The sequence below is a fragment of the Lolium perenne genome, chromosome 4, assembly GCF_019359855.2.
Source record: "Lolium perenne isolate Kyuss_39 chromosome 4, Kyuss_2.0, whole genome shotgun sequence".
NCBI lineage: Eukaryota > Viridiplantae > Streptophyta > Magnoliopsida > Poales > Poaceae > Lolium > Lolium perenne.
Genome location: NC_067247.2, coordinates 150,147,165 through 150,167,326, shown reverse-complemented (window position 1 = coordinate 150,167,326; position 20,162 = coordinate 150,147,165). Strand labels below are relative to the sequence as shown.

The 20,162-nt window shown below is 44.6% G+C and overlaps 1 long non-coding RNA gene across 1 annotated transcript; it reads left to right on the top strand.

Annotated features, from left to right (window-relative positions):
- Window positions 1-11,990: 11,990 nt before the first annotated feature.
- LOC127294142 (uncharacterized) lies at window positions 11,991-19,169 on the top strand. The gene is made up of 3 exons (XR_007846401.2): window positions 11,991-12,166; window positions 12,239-12,386; window positions 18,650-19,169. It is a non-coding gene; the product is annotated as an uncharacterized lncRNA (long non-coding RNA).
- Window positions 19,170-20,162: the final 993 nt, after the last annotated feature.

The window sequence follows — 20,162 nt, the reverse complement described above, 5'->3', positions numbered from 1 at the left end:
CAGTTTTTATTTGATCTTCCTTTTTCAAGGGGATTTGGTGGAAACCGGAATAAGCATCCAGGAAAGACAACAGTTCACATCCAGCAGTGGAATCAATCACTTGATCGATCCGGGTTAAGGGGAAAGGATCTTTCGGGAAAGCTTTGTTCAGGTTGGTGTAGTCGATGCACATGCGCCACACCTTTGGAGCTTTTGCTTCAAGGTTCTCTTCTTTCTTCTTTTCGACTAGCACCGGATTGGCTAGCCACTCAGTATGCAACACTTCCACGACGAAACCGGCAACCAACAACTTTTTCACCTCCTCTCCAATGATCTTTCTCCTGTCTTCAGCAAACCGGCTGCCTTACCGGCTTAGCATCTTTCCGGACATTTAAAGAGTGCTCAGCCAGCTCCCTCGGAACACCTACCAAGTCATCAGTAGACCAGGCAAAGATATTCCGATTCTCACGGAGGAAGCTGACGAGCGCGCTTTCCTATGCCTCACTCATGCCGGCACCGATACGAACGGTGCGCTCAGGGTAAGCCAGGTCCAGCACGATGTCCTTTGTTTCTTTTGTCGGCTTGAATGCCGGTGTGCTCAAGTTTGCGCTCATTGCCGCTAAGCTCAGCTGTGAGGACTGAGCCAGCGCAACCGCAGTTTGCATCCTCCTCTTTTCCTCTGCAATCACCAGCGATTCTGCCAGGTTTGATCCGGCTGAATCGGTTTCCAGTGAGACTTTGTAGTTTCCCACCACAGTTAAGGGTCCTCTGGGTGCCGGCATCTTCATCTTGAGATAGGCCGTGTGAGTTGAGGCCATGAAAGCTGCCAATGCCGGTCTCCCCAACAATGCATGGTAGGGACTATCTAGGTCCACCACCTCGAACTCAAGGTTTTCAACCCGGCAATTATCACGCCCTCCAAACGATACATCCACACGGACCTTTCCTACCGGCGCGCAGGACAAGCCCGGAACGATTCCGTGAAACGTTGTGCGAGTTGGTTGCAGCATGTTTTCTGTTATGCCCAGCATATTCATGGTGTGCCGGTACATGATGTTTATGCTACGTCCATTGTCTATCAGCACTTTGCTGAACTTGACTCGAGTCGATGGCCCTTGCATGATTGGGTCAACCACAAGAGAATAACCACCCGGATTAGGCATTATCTTGGGGTGATCCTTGAACGACCAGGAGATCTCTTGATCCGACCACAGCATGTACTTTGGTACTGCCGGCATCACAACGTTCACCTCCATGGAACGGAGACGCAGAATTTGTTTGTCGGTTGGCTCAGTAACGAACACAACACAGCACATGTCCGGGTCGTGGTATACATTCCGGCCCAAAGGCGCCGGTGGAGGTGGTTGGCCATTGCCATCAGCCACCTGATGAACTTGTTGGTGCTGCTGAGGCTGCACCGGTATAGCATTTGCTCCGGTAAGCGGTGGTGGTGGTGGCAACGGGTGTTGATGTAACATGTCATGCGAGGGTGGCAGTATTGTGGAGCATCCTTGTGCTTGCGCATCTTTTGCCGCACCCCTCAGCATCAAGTGCTTGATCCAAGAACAATCTTTTGTCAAGTGGTTCGCCGGCTTCGACGGATTCGGAGTGTGAAACCGGCATGGTTGCTCCATCGCTGCCTCCATAGTATATCTTATATGTTCTTGCCAATCTTTTTTCTGGCCCCAGGGTTCCTTTTTAACCCATTGTTTTTTAGGACCCGCCCATGGCTGCGATCCGGTTTTTTGCCTTTGACTCCCGCTGGGGCCGGAGTTATCCTGCACCTCAGCTACTTGCTGTGGACCATACCTTCGATCCGGAAAATCTTCCCTTCTCTTGTTGTGCCGGTTGTCCCGGTATTGATCTTGGCGCGGTTGGCTTGTTTGCGCCGGATCCGCTTGCACTGCCGGTTGCATTGGGTCTCGCAATGCGTAGCTATCTGCCACACGTATCATTTCCGCCAGGGTTGTCGGCATGTTTCGCTGCAGCTTTTTCCACAACGGCGAACCTCTTCTGCACCCGTTGCAAAACCAGGCAATGGCTTGCGCCTCTATCACCCCTTCGCAGGAGTTTCTCGTGGAGTTCCACCAGGTCAGGTAATCCCGGTCTGTTTCATTTGGGCGCTGCACGCACAAGGCGAGCTGCTGCGGCCTGTTGGGCCTCCGGTACGTGCTGCTGAAGTTACTCACGAAAGCTTCCTCAAAGTCCAACCAACCGCTTATGCTTCCTGCCAGCAAGTTATTCAGCCAGATTCGTGCCGGTCCCACCAAGAATGATGGTACAATTCTCACGGCCCAATGCCGGTTTCCTCCACCGATTACAGTTCCTCCGCCACCAGCGACGTATACCGCGGTTACGTAATCCGCAAGCCAGTCTTCCGGCTTAGTGGTGCCATCATACGTTTTTGTGTCACGAGGCAACTGGAAGTTGCGAACTGGTGGTTCCTCTTTCATGATCCTTGGACCAAAACACTTTGGGCCCGGAGGACCTTCCGCCTCGATCATTTCAGATAGGTACACTCTATCCAGACGGTGCCTGGCATCCCGTTCTGGCAGGTGTCTTTCTCCCACACGTTCCCCCAACGGGTTCCGGTATGCCGTGAGTCTTTCAGCTGTTGAATCAGCTTCATCGTAGTTTTCCGGTACTGCGGTTCTTGCCTGTCGGTACCTTGGGGGAAGCATTTCCTCTTCTTCATACGCTGCCCTTGCAGCTCGATAATTTTGCCCGGTTTCGTGTCTACCGGCATGATTGTTTCCGGCATAGCCTCTTCTGGCGTAGCCTCGATCTGCGCCTTGGCTTTTTCTACCGGCATCGTGTTGCCCAGCTTGTTGTTTTCTGGCAAGGACCGGATCATACACAGTCATCTGCTGCTCATTCATTTCTCTTTCTTTTCTTCTGTCCGGATGGGGGGACGATGCCTGCCCATGGGACTTGCTACCGGCATTCTTTGTTGAACGCGTGGATTTTGAAGCCGCAGCCTTGTTCAGCTTAGCCAGCTGCTCAGCATTTTGCTGCTCGATGGTATCAAGCAGCTCTCTGACACGCTTTTGCTGTTTTGCCAAAGCGTCCCAGGAAAGCGATTCACACAGCTCTACCGCAGCCTTAGCAGCTTTTATGGTTTTATCCGGACTGCTGTACTTAGGTTTCTCTACGATGCTCACAGACGCAGAGGTGCTCTTTCCAGTAAGAATCTCCTTACGCAAATCCTGATCTAGATTGCGAGCCTTAAGCCGATTTTCCGGTATCCTAGCAGCCTGAGCGCTAACAGAAACAAAGCCATGGGCAGCGTTATACTCACGTAGGTGATACGTCTCCGACGTATCGATTATTTCTTATGTTCCATGCCACATTATTGATGATTTCTACATGTTTTATGCACACTTTATGTCATATTCGTGCATTTTCTGGAACTAACCTATTAACAAGATGCCGAAGTGCCGCTCTGTTTCTGCTGTTTTTGGTTTCAGAAATCCTAGTAACGAAATATTCTCGGAATCGGACGAAATCAACGCCCAAGTTCCTATTTTCACCGGAAGCATCCAGAACACCCGGGAAGGACCAGAGGGAAGCCCTGGGGGCCCCACACCACACCCCGGCGCGGCCAGGGGGGGGGCGCGCCCCCCTATAGTGTGGGTCCCCCAGAAGCCCTCCTGCGCCGCCTCTTCGCCTATATAATGCCCCTGGATCGAAAACCCTGATACGATTGACGAAAACCACAGAAACCTTCCAGAGCCGCCGCCATCGCGAGGCCAAGATCTGGGGGACAGGAGTCTCTGTTCCGGCACGCTGCCGGAACGGGGAAGTGCCCCCGGAAGGCTTCTCCATCGACACCGCTGCCATCTCCACCGCCATCTTCATCACCGCTGCTGCTCCCATGAGGAGGGAGTAGTTCTCCATCGAGGCTCGGGGCTGTACCGGTAGCTATGTGGTTAATCTCTCTCCTATGTACCTCAATACAATGATCTCATGAGCTGCTTTACATGATTGAGATTCATATGAGTTTGTATCACAATCTATCTATGTGCTACTCTAGCAAAGTTATTAAAGTAGTTCTATTCCTCCTGCACGTGTGTAAAGGTGACAGTGTGTGCACCGTGTTAGTACTTGGTTTATGCTATGATCATGATCTCTTGTAGATTGCGAAGTTAACTATTGCTATGATAATATTGATGTGATCTATTCCTCCTACATATGCATGAAGGTGACAGTGTGCATGCTATGTTAGTACTTGGTTTAGTCTTTTGATCTATCTTACACTAAAGGTTACTAAAATATGAGCATTATTGTGGAGCTTGTTAACTCCGGCATTGAGGGTTCGTGTAATCCTACGCAATGTGTTCATCATCCAACAAGAGTGTAGAGTATGCATTTATCTATTCTGTTATGTGATCAATGTTGAGAGTGTCCACTAGTGAAAGTGTAATCCCTAGGCCTTGTTCCTAAATACTGCTATCGCTGCTTGTTTACTGTTTTACTGTGTTACTACTGCTGCAATACTACCACCATCAACTACACGCCCGGCCAAGCTATTTTTACGGCACCGTTGCTACTGCTCATACTTATTTATACCACCTGTATTTCACTATCTCTTCGCCGAACTAGTGCACCTATTAGGTGTGTTGGGGACACAAGAGACTTCTTGCTTTGTGGTTGCAGGGTTGCATGAGAGGGATATCTTTGACCTCTTCCTCCCTGAGTTCGATAAACCTTGGGTGATCCACTTAAGGGAAAACTTGCTGCTGTTCTACAAACCTCTGCTCTTGGAGGCCCAACAACTGCTACAGGAAAAGGAGGGGGAAGTAGACATCAAGCTATTTTAAGGCGCTCGTTGCTAAGTCGGAGGAAAGGTAAAAGGTACTCACACTCCGGATCTCGGCTACTAAGCTATTTTCCGGCGCTGTAAGTACTCGAAGCTATTTCCTTTAGATCCTGCATTTGCAACTTTTTGTTTCTTGTTTACACTAGTAAGGCATAATGGACAACAATGAGCTTTTCACTCTATTTCCTGATTTAAGACATGGACGGTTTGATGCGAAAATTAAAAAACCCATGGAACATATTAGTATGAACGCTTTGAACACCATTGTTGCTAATGATATGGAAAATTCTAAGCTTGGGGAAGCTGGCTTTGATGAGCATGATATTTTTAGTCCCCCAAGAATTGAGGAGAAAATTTTCTTTGATGATACTTTGCCTCCTATTTATGATGATTATAATGATAGTGGTCTTTTGGTGCCACCTACTATGGAGAGTGAATGTTATTGTGATTATACTATGCCTCCTATATTTGATGATGAGAATAATAATGATAGCTACTTTGTTGAATTTGCTCCTACTACAATTAATAAGAATAACTATGCTTATGTGGAGAGTAATAATTTTATGCATGAGACTCATGATATGAATGCTTTATGTGATAGTTATATTGTTGAGTTTTCTCATGTTGCTACTGAAAGTTATTATGAGAGAGGAAAATATGGTTGTAGAAATTTTCATGTTACTAAAACACCTCTCTATGTGCTAAAAGTTTTGAAGCTACACTTGTTTTATCTTCCTATGCTTGTTACTTTGCTCTTCATGAACTTGTTTATTTACAAGATTCCTATGCATAGGAAGCATGTTAGACTTAAATGTGTTTTGAATTTGCCTCTGGATGCTCTCTTTTGCTTCAAATACTATTTCTTGCGAGTGCATCATTAAAACTGCTGAGCCCATCTTAATGGCTATAAAGAAAGAACTTCTTGGGAGATAACCCATGTGTTATTTTGCTACAGTACTTTGTTTTTATTTTGTGTCTTGGAAGTTGTTTACTACTGTAGCAACCTCTCCTTATCTTAGTTTTGTGTTTTGTTGTGCCAAGTGAAGCCTCTAATCGAAGGTTGATACTAGATTTAGATTTCTGCGCAGAAACAGATTTCTATCTGTCACGAATCTGGGCTGTTTTCCCTGTAGAAAAATCAGAAAAATATGCCAATTTACGTGCGTGTTCCTCAGATATGTACGCAACTTTCATTAGTTTTGAGTTTTCTGATCTGAGCAACGGAAGTATTTATTAGAAATTCGTCTTTACGGACTGTTCTGTTTTGAGAGATTCTGCCTTTTATTTCGCATTGCTTCTTTCGCTGTGTTGGGTGGATTTCTTTGTTCTATTACCTTCCAGTAGCTTTGAGCAATGTCCAGAAGTGTTAAGAATGATTGTGTCACCTCTGAACATGTGAGTTTTTGATTATGTACTAACCCCTCTAATGAAGTTTATGAGAAGTTTGGTGTGAAGGAAGTTTTCAAGGGTCAAAAGAGGAGGATGATATACTATGATCAAGAAGAGTGAAAGCTCTAAGCTTGGGGATGCCCCGGTGGTTCACCCCTGCATATATCAAGAAGACTCAAGCATCTAAGCTTGGGGATGCCCAAGGCATCCCCTTCTTCATCGACAAATTATCAGGTTCCTTCTCTTGAAACTATATTTTTATTCGGTCACATCTTATGTGCTTTTCTTGGAGCGTCAGTATGTTTCTTGTTTTTGTTTTTGTTGAATAAATGCTTGTGTGGGAGAGAGACACGCTCCGCTGGTTCGTATGAACACATGTGTTCTTAGCTTTTAATGTTCATGGCGAAGGTTGAAACTGCTTCGTTAATTGTTATATGGTTGGAAACGGAAATGCTACATGTAGAAATTGGTGTGATGTCTTGAATAATGTGATACTTGGCAATTGTTGTGCTCATGTTTAAGCTCTTGCATCATATACCTTGCACCTATTAGTGAAGAAATACATAGAGCTTGTTAAAATTTGGTTTGCATGAGTGGTTTCTCTAGAGTCTAGATATTTTCTAGTGAGGTGTTTGAACAACAAGGAAGACGATGTATAGTCTTATAATGCTTGTAATATGTCTTTTATGTGAGTTTTGCTGCACCGGTTCATCCTTGTGTTTGTTTCAAATAACCTTGCTAGCCTAAACCTTGTATCGAGAGGGAATACTTCTCATGCATCCAAATCCTTGAGCCAAACAACACTATGCCATTTGTGTCCACCATACCTACCTACTACATGGTATTTCCTACCATTCCAAAGTAAATTGCTTGAGTGCTACCTTTAAACAATTCAAAATTTATCACCTCTGATTTGTGTCAATGTTTTATAGCTCATGAGGAAGTATGTGGTGTTTATCTTTCAATCTTGTTGGGCAACTTTCACCAATGGACTAGTGGCTTCATCCGCTTATCCAATAATTTTGCAAAAAGAGCTGGCAATGGGATTCCCAGTCCCAAATTAATTAACAAAAATAGACACTCCTCCATGGTATGTGATTGTTGGACGGCACCCGAAGGATTCGGTTAGCCATGGCTTGTGTAAGCAAAGGTTGGGAGGAGTGTCATCATAATAAAACTAAAATAAAGAGGCACTCCTTCATGGTATGAGATTGTTGGCAGGCACCCGAGGATTCGGTTAGCCATGGTTTGTGAAAGAAGGGTTGGAAGGAGTGCCACCCAAAATAAAATAAAATGGGAGCCTCTCTTTGAAGGTTTGTCTGGCAAGGGGGTTAGAGTACCCGCTACCATTCATTGACAACAACATACACCTCTCAAAATTTTACTTTTATGCTCTCTATATGTTTTCAAAATCAAAGCTCTAGCACAAATATAGCAATCGATGCTTTTCCTCTATGGAGGACAATTCTTTTACTTTCAATGTTGAGTCAGTTCACCTATTTCTCTCCACCTCAAGAAGCAAACACTTGTGTGAACTGTGCATTGATTCCTACATACTTGCTTATTGCACTTATTATATTACTCTATGTTGACAATATCCATGAGATATACATGTTACAAGTTGAAAGCAACCGCTGAAACTTAATCTTCCTTTGTGTTGCTTCAATACCTTTACTTTGAATTATTGCTTTATGAGTTAACTCTTATGCCAGACTTATTGATGCTTGTCTTGAAGTGCTATTCATGAAAGGTATTTGCTATATGATTCACTTGTTTACTCATGTCATATACATTGTTTTGATCGCTGCATTCACTACATATGCTTTACAAATAGTATGATCAAGGTTATGATGGCATGTCACTCCAGAAATTATCTTTGTTATCGTTTTACCTGCTCGGGACGAGCAGAACTAAGCTTGGGGATGCTGATACGTCTCCGACGTATCGATAATTTCTTATGTTCCATGCCACATTATTGATGATTTCTACATGTTTTATGCACACTTTATGTCATATTCGTGCATTTTCTGGAACTAACCTATTAACAAGATGCCGAAGTGCCAGTTCCTGTTTTCTGCTGTTTTTTGTTTCAGAAATCCTAGTAACGAAATATTCTCGGAATCGGACGAAATCAACGCCCAAGTTCCTATTTTCACCGGAAGCATCCAGAACACCCGGGAAGGACCAGAGGGAAGCCCTGGGGGCCCCACACCACACCCCGGCGCGGCCAGGGGGGGCCGCGCCCCCCTATAGTGTGGGCCCCCCAGAAGCCCTCCTGCGCCGCCTCTTCGCCTATATAATGCCCCTGGATCGAAAACCCTGATACGATTGACGAAAACCACAGAAACCTTCCAGAGCCGCCGCCATCGCGAGGCCAAGATCTGGGGGACAGGAGTCTCTGTTCCGGCACGCTGCCGGAACGGGGAAGTGCCCCCGGAAGGCTTCTCCATTGATACCGCTGCCATCTCCACCGCCATCTTCATCACCGCTGCTGCTCCCATGAGGAGGGAGTAGTTCTCCATCGAGGCTCGGGGCTGTACCGGTAGCTATGTGGTTAATCTCTCTCCTATGTACCTCAATACAATGATCTCATGAGCTGCTTTACATGATTGAGATTCATATGAGTTTGTATCACAATCTATCTATGTGCTACTCTAGCAAAGTTATTAAAGTAGTTCTATTCCTCCTGCACGTGTGTAAAGGTGACAGTGTGTGCACCGTGTTAGTACTTGGTTTATGCTATGATCATGATCTCTTGTAGATTGCGAAGTTAACTATTGCTATGATAATATTGATGTGATCTATTCCTCCTACATATGCATGAAGGTGACAGTGTGCATGCTATGTTAGTACTTGGTTTAGTCTTTTGATCTATCTTACACTAAAGGTTACTAAAATATGAGCATTATTGTGGAGCTTGTTAACTCCGGCATTGAGGGTTCGTGTAATCCTACGCAATGTGTTCATCATCCAACAAGAGTGTAGAGTATGCATTTATCTATTCTGTTATGTGATCAATGTTGAGAGTGTCCACTAGTGAAAGTGTAATCCCTAGGCCTTGTTCCTAAATACTGCTATCGCTGCTATCGCTGCTTGTTTACTGTTTTACTGTGTTACTACTGCTGCCATACTACCACCATCAACTACACGCCAGCAAGCTATTTTCTGGCACCATTGCTACTGCTCATACTTATTTATACCACCTGTATTTCACTATCTCTTCGCCGAACTAGTGCACCTATTAGGTGTGTTGGGGACACAAGAGACTTCTTGCTTTGTGGTTGCAGGGTTGCATGAGAGGGATATCTTTGACCTCTTCCTCCCTGAGTTCGATAAACCTTGGGTGATCCACTTAAGGGAAAACTTGCTGCTGTTCTACAAACCTCTGCTCTTGGAGGCCCAACACTGTCTACAGGAAAAGGAGGGGGAAGTAGACATCAGTAGGGTTAGGTTCAGCTCGCGCTGCGCCCGGATGATGTCCTTGCCGTTCTCGAGCAGCTTCTGGCGCTGCGCCTCCAGCTCCGCCTGAGCCGCTGCCGGGTCGATGTTCTACGCGATGGGCGTGGCGAGGACGCTCATCGCCGCTTGAAGTGGTGTCTCCGGTAGCGCGGAAGATGTTCCCGCAGTGCCTGCCTCGCGCTCCAGCGGTGGCTTGGCCGCACGAGTCGATGTCGTGCGCCTAGCTCCTTCTTCCACAGCTTCCTTACCAGCACCGACCGCGCCAGCCATCATCACCTCCACGCTGCCGGCGGCGCGGCCAACACATAGCCACCTTGGCGGATCCGGTGCCACCAGCACCGGCGGAAGGCGCTGGCGCACAGGGACCGTGCCGAAGTAGACGCGGTGGCTGCCGAACTCGATGATGCGGCCGTTCTTGGGGAAGATGCCGCCGTTGGTGAAGCAGCCCGCGTTGTCGTTGATGAAGTCCATGGAGTAGATTCGCTGCACCAGCGCGGACACCCTACGCTGGCCGGCGACGTCAAGGAGGCCCGCCCGAATGTGAACTCCGTCAAGCACCGCTTCATGCCCCACGGTGGGCGCCAACTGTCGTCGTGGCGAACGAGCAGTTGCCATGGGATGGCTTAAGTTGGGGCCGGATGGATGCTAGAGGATTCGGGTGAGGGTTTCAGATTAGATTGGATGAACTTCCGGGTGCTCTCCTCAAGAACCGGAGGTAGAAGAAGAAAGACACAAGGAAGAACTCTGCTCTAGATCCTTCTATTCATTGATCTCATGAGGTTACCGGTTTTTCCATACAATGTAGGTCATGCCCGTGAAGGGCTATGCCCCCTCTCCTTATATAGGGGAGAGGGTGGCTTACAGGGGAAGAAACCCTAGGAAACCCTAATGGCATCTTTGACTAGACAAACTACTTTACAAAGTAACTTTAATCATAGGTGACGCAGGTATCTTCTTTAATCAGGGAGGCTGACGTCCTCCGGTTGCTTTGGGCGTCACCTTCCTCGTTGGCGCCAGGGCTTCGTTTAAAGCTACTTTGCTTAGCTCATATTTGTCTTCTTGCTCTGGAGAGAATCTTTGACCAGTCTTGCCGACGTGCTACAGTGCACTTCTTACCGGGCTTCCGGTGTCTTCTTAGCTCATACCGGTATACCCCTCTTGTGGATACCGGTAGACTTACTCAGCCCAATGCTTAACTTTGTGTTCCAGAATGAACATTAAACCGGTATCTTGATGGCTCAAACCATCCGGTTTGGCATGCCTTTGGCATACCGGGGGTCATCCCCCCAACAGAGAGAGACAAAAGAAGCGACTATCAGAACTCGGGTGTGACGATGGAATCGTACACGGGTGAAGAGAAGAAAAGGTACTACGGAAGGATCGAGGAAATCTGGGAGCTCGACTACGTCGGGGAGAAGCTACCGATGTTTCGTGTCAGATGGGCTACGGACATCACAAAAGAATATGCGTATGTCACCACCATGCGACTGCCCCCCTAATCCAAGACCAAGAACCCCACCGCGCAAAATGAGCCTTGGGTATTGGCTAAGCACGTCGAGCAATGCTTCTTCATAACTGACCGGTCAAGGCCCAGCCGTGTTGTCGTAAGGAGACAAAAAGGGCCCTCGTCGAAATGGATGGAGTTGCCGACGAGCAAGACTTTGACGGCCTCGTCGGAGACCCAATGATGGAAGAACCCGATGAAGATGATAGAGCGTACACACTAAGAAGAAGAAGGACGATGCTACCTAGGTCAAGTCTTCCTCCATACACAAGGAGTCGCGACGATATCGGTGGGGTCACAAGGACCAAACGGAAGGGCAAGGTGAAAATTCTTCAAGTGTGAATAATTATATTTGTGTATTTCTAAATAATTATCTCTTGAACAACCATTTGTACCATGTGATGTCGATCAAGAATTAAAACCCTACATTACTGCAATTTATATCCTTCAATGTTTGCACTTAAAAAAACCCTATATTTCTCTTGAACAACACTAATATGAAGTTTTTAAAACACAGTATAAATGTGTTGTGAGCAAAAACACAACAAAAATGGGTGGTTTATTCGCACCTATGGGGATTCGAACTGCAGATATGCTGGGTGGGGGGGAAGGAACGAAACCACTCTGGTAGTAAGTCAGGTTTTTTAGATGACAGGGTTTGGAAAAGAAATACTAGCTGTATCGCCAGCAAATATTACCCCCGGCGAATACATCATTTCCACCGGCGGTAAGCCCATGGGTCCCACCTGTCATTGACCGACAACTTACCGCCGGTGTTCCCCGCAAATCGCCGGGGATAACTCCTTCATGACTTAGCCATTTTCCCCTCTGGCCAAATCCCCCCCAAATCCCAAATCGATCTGCCGCGCCTCCTCTCGATCCATCACCGTCGCCGTCGCCCTCTGTCGCCCTCGATCCATCGCCCTCCATTGCCCTCGATCCATCGCCGTCTCCCTTGATCCATCGCCATCGCCGTCGCCTCCCGCCTCAGCAGCTCCTCCTGTCGCAACAAGAAGGTGAGCCTCTCCCCTGCCTCCCTCTCCTCCTGTTCTTCTCACTCTTCCTCACCTCTCCGTGATGACCTCCAGCCTGCAGAAGCTCAATCCCGCCTCTCTAGCATGCCGACCAGGTGCAGATCGATCGCCAACTACCGCAGGAACCGCCTCTCCAGCACGCCGACCAGGTGTAGATCAAGCTCAAGCCCGTCTTCAGCGCTCACTCCTCCAGAAGCTCAAGGTCCGTTCCCCCGGCTCCTCCCCCGATTACTCTTGCTGTTGATCAAGTTGTTCTTGTCCAGCTTCCTATCTGCTTAAGTGCATGGATTTGAGAGCTTCCTATCACACACCAACAGCTGCAGGTCAAAGAAGACCAAATAATAACACTCTTATGATGTTAATAATTACAACTCACTGCCTGGACGCTTAAGCATACTCTATATTAGTGTATTATCCGTGTTATTTGATTGATATTCACTTGTCAATAATTATTAACAGTTAAATACAGTTACTATGATATTCACTGCTATGATATTCACTAATTAATCACTAATTACAACTTTTAATAGATTAACCATAGTAGCATCATAAGAGTTAACCTGGATGTTAATAAATACAGTTGCTATGATGAAGTTAAAATTAAAATAGTATTCAAATGAAGTTAAAATTAAATAGTATTGCAATTTGCAAGATCATTGCTGCAGAATGACTATACCTAGATGAAGAATGTAACCATTTTTTAACTCAACGCTAGAAGCTTTACCTAGCTGCGATAATACAAACTGAACCTGACATGATGTAGAACTGAATATCTGTCTGGACATGATGCAAACTGAAAAACTTTGCTAAGCTATTTTTTGATACTGCTACAGAATCCATCCTGCATATGAATTAAGCATGCCAACATGATTAAATCATCTTTCAATCTTCACAGAATAGAAAGAAAAATGAGAAAACAATGAGGAACATCCAGCTTTAATAGGGAATACAGTACAACCCAAACCTTACTTGAATAACCCAATGCATGTGTGCAAGCAGATCAAGCTATAAGCAGGCAACATAAGGAAATAGGCTGTGGTTGTTTGTTGCTTTACTGGTGCACTGTTTTACTGGTCCTCAACTCTGCTGCACTATTTTACTGGTCCTGCATTTGTATACTAATGACTGGACCTGTATATATACTCGTAAATCAAAGTTGGCAGGCAAGCATTTGGGGTCTTCTTTTTGGCTGTGATTGTTTGTCCTGAAGTATGACAGGGTCTGCTCTTAATAATTTTTTTTTACCTTGCAACAGTGAAACAGGATGAATTTTTAGTTTAATACTCTTTCCCTGTGAGCTTATATGGTGAAGAATAGTTAAGATACTAGATGGACCTCGCGCGCTTTGCTGCGCCTTTTTTGCAACTGTGTTTTTGTTTGCTTGCTCGGCTTAAGATGGAGCTATTTCTAGGTGACAATGTAGTTTGTCTTAACAAATGGGGTGGAGTCTGCACACATGTGCTCCTAGTTAGTCAATGATCAGTAATTTAACTTACAGTAACCACAGTTTATATATAATTACGTGTCAAGTCATTTTTTTTGTTGGGCAAGTATCAACAGCTTATCTGGCATTGCCGTTTACACAACATATTCAAAAGTTGATAGTAACATTATTTATCTTTATTTTTTATGCTGACTCGTAGGTCTTACCATGAACAGATCAAATGGCAGAAATAGGAATAATGGATAGACAAAAAAACATATGTTTGTGGGGATCCATAGATGAAAGAAAACAATTTTTTACCCATATTAGAATGACTAATCCATGAAATATTAGAGATAAAAATCATACTTCTAGCGGCTCCAATAATAAATTGAGATAGGAGATCTCCATTCACATAGGTGAAGCAATAAAATAGCAAGGTATGAAAACACAGTAGGCTGAGGGTGAAAGAAGTATATAAGAAATCCTTAGCCAAAACTATGTAGGCTACCCACCAAGGTAGCACAAATCTTCTAACCTTATTATGCGAAATTATGAACACATGAATTTACACATGATTGATATGAACTGATCTGTAGCTTATATGCTTAATATGCAAAATTGTAAACACAAGATTGATATGAGCAGGTTTGTAATCTAAACTTTGGAGCATTAAAATATGGCACTCATAAGCATTAGACTGGAATACCCCTTACGTACTACTTGCTTCAGAGTAAATTTCTCAACATACAATTGGAACCATACTGACAACTGCGATCAAACATGATAAATTATGCAAATTTAGGATCAGATCCAACTTTCCGTGGACAGCCCCGCAAAAAAAAACTTTTCGTGGACAGAAAAATGCAACATGCCACCTAAATTTTGGTATAAGAAATAGGGGGATTGGAACTATGAGACTTCTACCATACTGATCAGTTGCACCTGAACATCATATGTGAAATTTAGGAAGAGTTCTACCTTTTTATGGACATGAAAATACAAAAAGAATTCAACATACCACCTGAATTTTGTTATAAGAAAGAGAGTAGGGAGAATATGAACTATCAGACTTGACTTGATGGAGACATGAACATCAGTTAAACGTGGCTACAAAATTTTGATGGGTAAACAACATAGTAATAAGCACAAAAAGCCCTCAAACATGAGTACATAAAATTAACAAGAAGTCACTTAAATTTTCTAAACACATGATGAGGTCATCACAATCTGATTCGATTTTCCAACCAGGATGTAATATTGCAGCAAATTCATCCAATATAACAGGATCATCATACTTTGAACAAGCAATCAGGAAACTTCAACATTGTGGAGAACAAATCAGGCTTTTTTTTTCATATAAGCTACACATCATTTATCTTAAGATATTATCAAGTCAACTTATTTGCCCATAACCTACAGTATAAAGCTCTAAGAAAACATGCATAAGGGATATGTGATCTATAATTCCGCATGCAATAAACCAAGGTTCAGCTGCAGATTTTCACAAAGTAGAAGCAATTAAGGGAGAACTATAAATAAGATGTATCAAGGTTGCATAATTCTATATCGACAGAGTGGCTATTAATTTTAGAGTTCATAGGAGAAACAAAAGAAATAATTGCATTACTCGTTGGTTTGTTAAATCGTCGAGCAGAGTAAATCGCTGAATTTTCATATACATAACTTCTTTGATGAGCACACACAACCTCCTATATGGCCAACAACATGACCAAACCGAATTTGGGCGCACCTGTAACGAATTATGAGGGAACAATAATGAGGGAGAGACATAGTAATTGGTCGTCCCATCCCATAGGTGCTGACAGAGCCATGTGCTGAGCGTCGAGGAGGCGGCACAAGAGCACAAGTAGGCATGCAAGCAACGCACATGACCATGGTAGCTCCCAACTTGCCTCGCCTCCCTCAGCTCATGCTCCTCGTGTGCATCAGAGTTCTAGCTTGATATAGTGACGTGAGGCGACGGTGGAGCACCTCCTGCTTGCCGGGGAGACTTGTGGTTGCATCACGTGAATACTGAAGCACACACGGCGCCTCTATCCTTTGACGAAAGACATCACGCCAATCTTTGCCTCAGTCGATCAAGCTGCTGTAACAAAAATGTACACATTCAAAAGAAAAAGTAAGACTATTGAAGTATCATGCAGAAGAGGCACTATCCATGTAGGGACTTGTCCTGGTACAATTACTATTTGTAACATAGTTAGCTAGAGTAAAATGAATGATGGGTACTGACTTAAACTTGATTTAGCCTAGCAAAATTCAAGAATTCAGCCAAAGTGTCTCAAGGAAAACATATAATAGCTGATGAGAGTACACCATTGCACGGTTTTCACCCTAGATTTTCTTATCTGAGCCTATTCAGGGCTAGTCCTCAAGCATGTATACTACAAACTTTAATTTGCATGTTACAATAGGTTTTTCATCCAGTTCTACCACAAACTCATATGCAAAAGAAAGTTGACACCTCAATCAAAAATATGAGATTAAACTTGCATGGATCGAAGTGGTCATGAAGCTTAAAAGCATGACGTCAGACTCGCATTCCATGTTCTGCACATGTCTAAGTCAGATAGCAGCCTAGCACAGTAGTCTACCATCTGAATGTGTAAAATCAGGAAACAGACGCATTAGAATGGCCCAATCCTGTAGTCCCAGGGTAGACATAAAGATAGTGTACATTAGAAGCCGCAGTGTTCCCTGAAAATATTATTACCGGTATTAGCAATGAGATATACTCTGAAATACATGGACATCGAGGGATATTCCTATCATCCTATTTGGCAAGCTAGATGAGATGGGCCAACTGAGATGGATTTTTAAGAATAAAATCTAGTCAGGTTCCATCGCTGGATGCAATGAAAAGATCAGAGCAAAACGATCCAAGCAAGCTAGGTCTTATAGCCACAGAAGTAAAAGGAAGCTAGCTTTTCAGTCAACATCCCAAATTTCCAAGCCCAAGCGCCGCTCGCAGGGCCGCTTAAGAGCAAGTACAATAAGGTCTAGTCAGCTGGCTATAAGGATTAAAATAATATATTTGTATCTAGTTGGATGAGAGAGAAGAGGAGAGAGAATGTGAGTGGACTCTTATGCAAGAGCTAGCTCTAGCACGTGCTCCTAGGCAAGGTGTGTGAATGAAAGGTGGGCCATCCATTGAAAAAGTAGTATATTCTTATAGCCAACTATTGTACTTGTTGGCTACATGTTGACTATAGATGATATCACATCATGCTTATAGCCAACAACCGGCTATACTATTGGAGTTGCTCTAAGCGCCTCTACATCAGAGACGATTCAATGAATGCCCAAGCATAAAATGTAAGAAATTAAAAATTAGAAAATGGGGGGCATCTTGTAGGAATATTTAACATGCATACTACAACAACTCACATTGATGATCGGTGCATTTCGGAAGATGCGGGCGCACGGGGTGGCCGTGCCGCCACCGGCAGGAGGGGCCGGCCATGCATGCGCACCCACTCTACCCCGTTATGTTGGCTTTGTTGTTCCTGAAAAAAGATAAAATAGAAAACATGTTGCTTGACAGTAGCATAAAACTAAATATTATCTCTGCCATTGCAATTGATGGCTACACAACGGTGTTAAATATGTTGCTGATACATAACACGACAACTTTGTAGAAGTAATAATAATAAAACATTGGAAATCTGTACTACATGTTTATCTACTTTATGTCGCTATTTAGTAGATGATAAATGAAAGCTCGACCAAGACATGTTCACATGAACGGAGGCGGTTTCCACCTTGTCTGAATCCATTAGCTGATCTGACACACAACTGAAGCCTCACAGCAGCATCTAGATTCATCTTATAGCTATCACAAATTGTCCAGTACATATGCCGTGTAGCAATCTCCAGTCGTGCAGAACAATTGGGAAAAGCGGATGAAAATGAAGTCATCTTCCTCATGTTCAGGGCTCAGCACCGAGGTCCACCCAACATGAAAGGCAACTCCAGGTTCTGCTTATTGTTGCAGACCGGCATCTTGACATCGATATCCATCATGTCACACTCCTTGTCGTTGAGGGCCAAAGCATCTAGTATAGTTCCATCATGCAGATCAGGGCAACGAAATCGTGGATGCAGACGAAGGAATGGCTGCCACCAGCTCCAAGTTGGGAACGGCATCACCAAACATCTCCAAATCTGCGGTGCCATATCATCAAAGGGGATGCTGCCACGGACGCGGGAACACACTGAGATGGAGACTCGGTGGAAGGAGGGGGACACCGTAGCGGCGTCCTTGTCGCCCAGCTCCCATCGGGTGCAGATCGAGGACGACATCGGCACCACTCGGAACACACCATGTGTCAGGTCCGTGTGCGGTGCCTCGGGCAAGGCGGCGGTGGTGCTGGGGCACGGGCAGGGCGGTGGTGCTGTTGGGGATCAAAGGGGCGGCGTGGATCCGGGGACCGAGGGTCACGGCGGTGGTGCTGGGATGAGGATGATTGCGAGAGGGAGGAGACAGGGTCCGTGCCGTGTTCTGCCTTCTGAGGTGTTGGACGTGGTGGTCAAATGCCAGGATCGAACCGACTCCGAAACCGACTTGGCAGTAGGACCAACGAAAGTGACATCCCGGTGAACCACAGAGCCTCAGAACACTGGGAGCTTAGTGCTCTTCTAAGATAAAACACATATATTCATATAAGAGCACAAGTTTGTAAAAACAGGGGTCCATCCTTAACAATTCACATAGCACATAATTTCTTCAGACAATTGAACAGAGTATCCTTTAGTACAAGCCTAACAGTATATGATGTTTCAGGGAATGGCATAGCTGCTGCTCAAATTTCCCCTATCCTTTAATTTTTCTCAAGATGGAAATTATCATTTTCTGCCAGAAACTGGAGTTTGTACCCCTGCCCAAGTAGTCATGAAGATGTTAAGCCCTTTACTGGTTGTAGCATTTAAGATGCTTATTTGGAATCAATATTCATATGTCTCATTTTTATATGTGGAGACTAAGTGTTGAATTTTCTGAAATGCATGAACCGCCGCAGGAATAAGCTGCCCGCCTCTCCGACCTCGTCTTCGCCGCTCACTCCTCCAGAAGCTCAAGGTAATTAGAATGAGGATGAATGTGAAATGGCATAGCTGTGAAATGGCTAGACCTGAGCATATGTTGGACCTGATGTGGTGGTGCTAGACCTGAGCATATGCTGGAGGCTCAGGTCATTGCTATATTGATATGTCTGGAAGAAAAAGTTGTGTGAAATGTGTCTGCAGGTACATTGAGTGCCAATGTTTCGCCAGAATATCGATTAACTTCCGTTCCGGCGAATTTCTGGCACTCCGGCATAACCATTTTTTAGCAAAGGTCATGCCGAATTTTCGCTGTAGACAGAGAGATTGCAATTAAATGAAAAGCATAAGCTTAATAGAGCTAGGGGTAGTAACTAGTAGTGGATTTCCACCCTGTTAATAAAGCATGCTATGCTATGCTGATATAGCTTGTAAACTACGAAAGTCCAGGAAAAATAAAGCATGCTATGCTGATATGCATATGTAGTTCCTTTCTCAGATAATTGGAGAGATTTTTGCATACATATAGATGTATGGTTTCATTATGACCTCTTTGATAAATCTTTTTTTATTATGTATTTATATGCATCCTCTTTGTGATGGATAGTGTAGGCGCCCATATCCAAATCTTGTGCACCTATATGATCTGAAACCTGAATTGATGACTGAAACATATGTGGAGTAGTTTATGTCTGAAACCTGAATTGATGACTGCGTACTCTTTGTACTCGTAATTGAGCTTACAATCATAATTAAAGATCATACTCCATCCCACTGTGCTACTGTAAATAGCCAACAAGTATGTTGTCTGATCATAATCAAAGTACAGTAAGCAGTAGATTTAAATTCATAAATCTCTTCAGGACATGGGTTTAGTAGCTGAACCAACTGGCTACTGTGCTAATGTACATATAGTATGTTGTCTTTCAACAAAGCACCCCATTTGGTGAATCTAATCTTTCAAGAAAACATGATCTTGTTTTACTTTTTCTGGCCATAGTATATGAATTTCTGAATTTGTTAAGTGATAGTTACAGTATATGAATTTCTGAATTTGTCAAGTGATAGTTACAGTATATGAATTTCCGAGTATATTTTTAAATTGAACACTTACAGTAGCTTTTGCACTTACAATAGCATGTGCACTTACAGTAGCTTGTGCACTTACAGAAGGTATAGCTAGCGATGTCGTCTTCTGCAGACCCCAACGAAGATGTTGACGGGTCTAGAAGTTGGATGAGCACTACAGGCTCATGGTCTCGGATCAGCTGGAGGAACTTCCAAGGGGCAGCCATGATGAGTCCTCGGAGGAGGGGGATGATGAGATGGACAACTATGATGCCCATGATGGCGAGGATGAGAGGCCCGCTGCCGACGAGACCACCGACAGTGGCGTTGCCGGGGGTAGCTCGGATACTACTACCGAGGCCAAGAGGAAACGGAAGCAGCGGCGCCCAAACAGGGTCGGCACCACTCGCGACATAATCACCG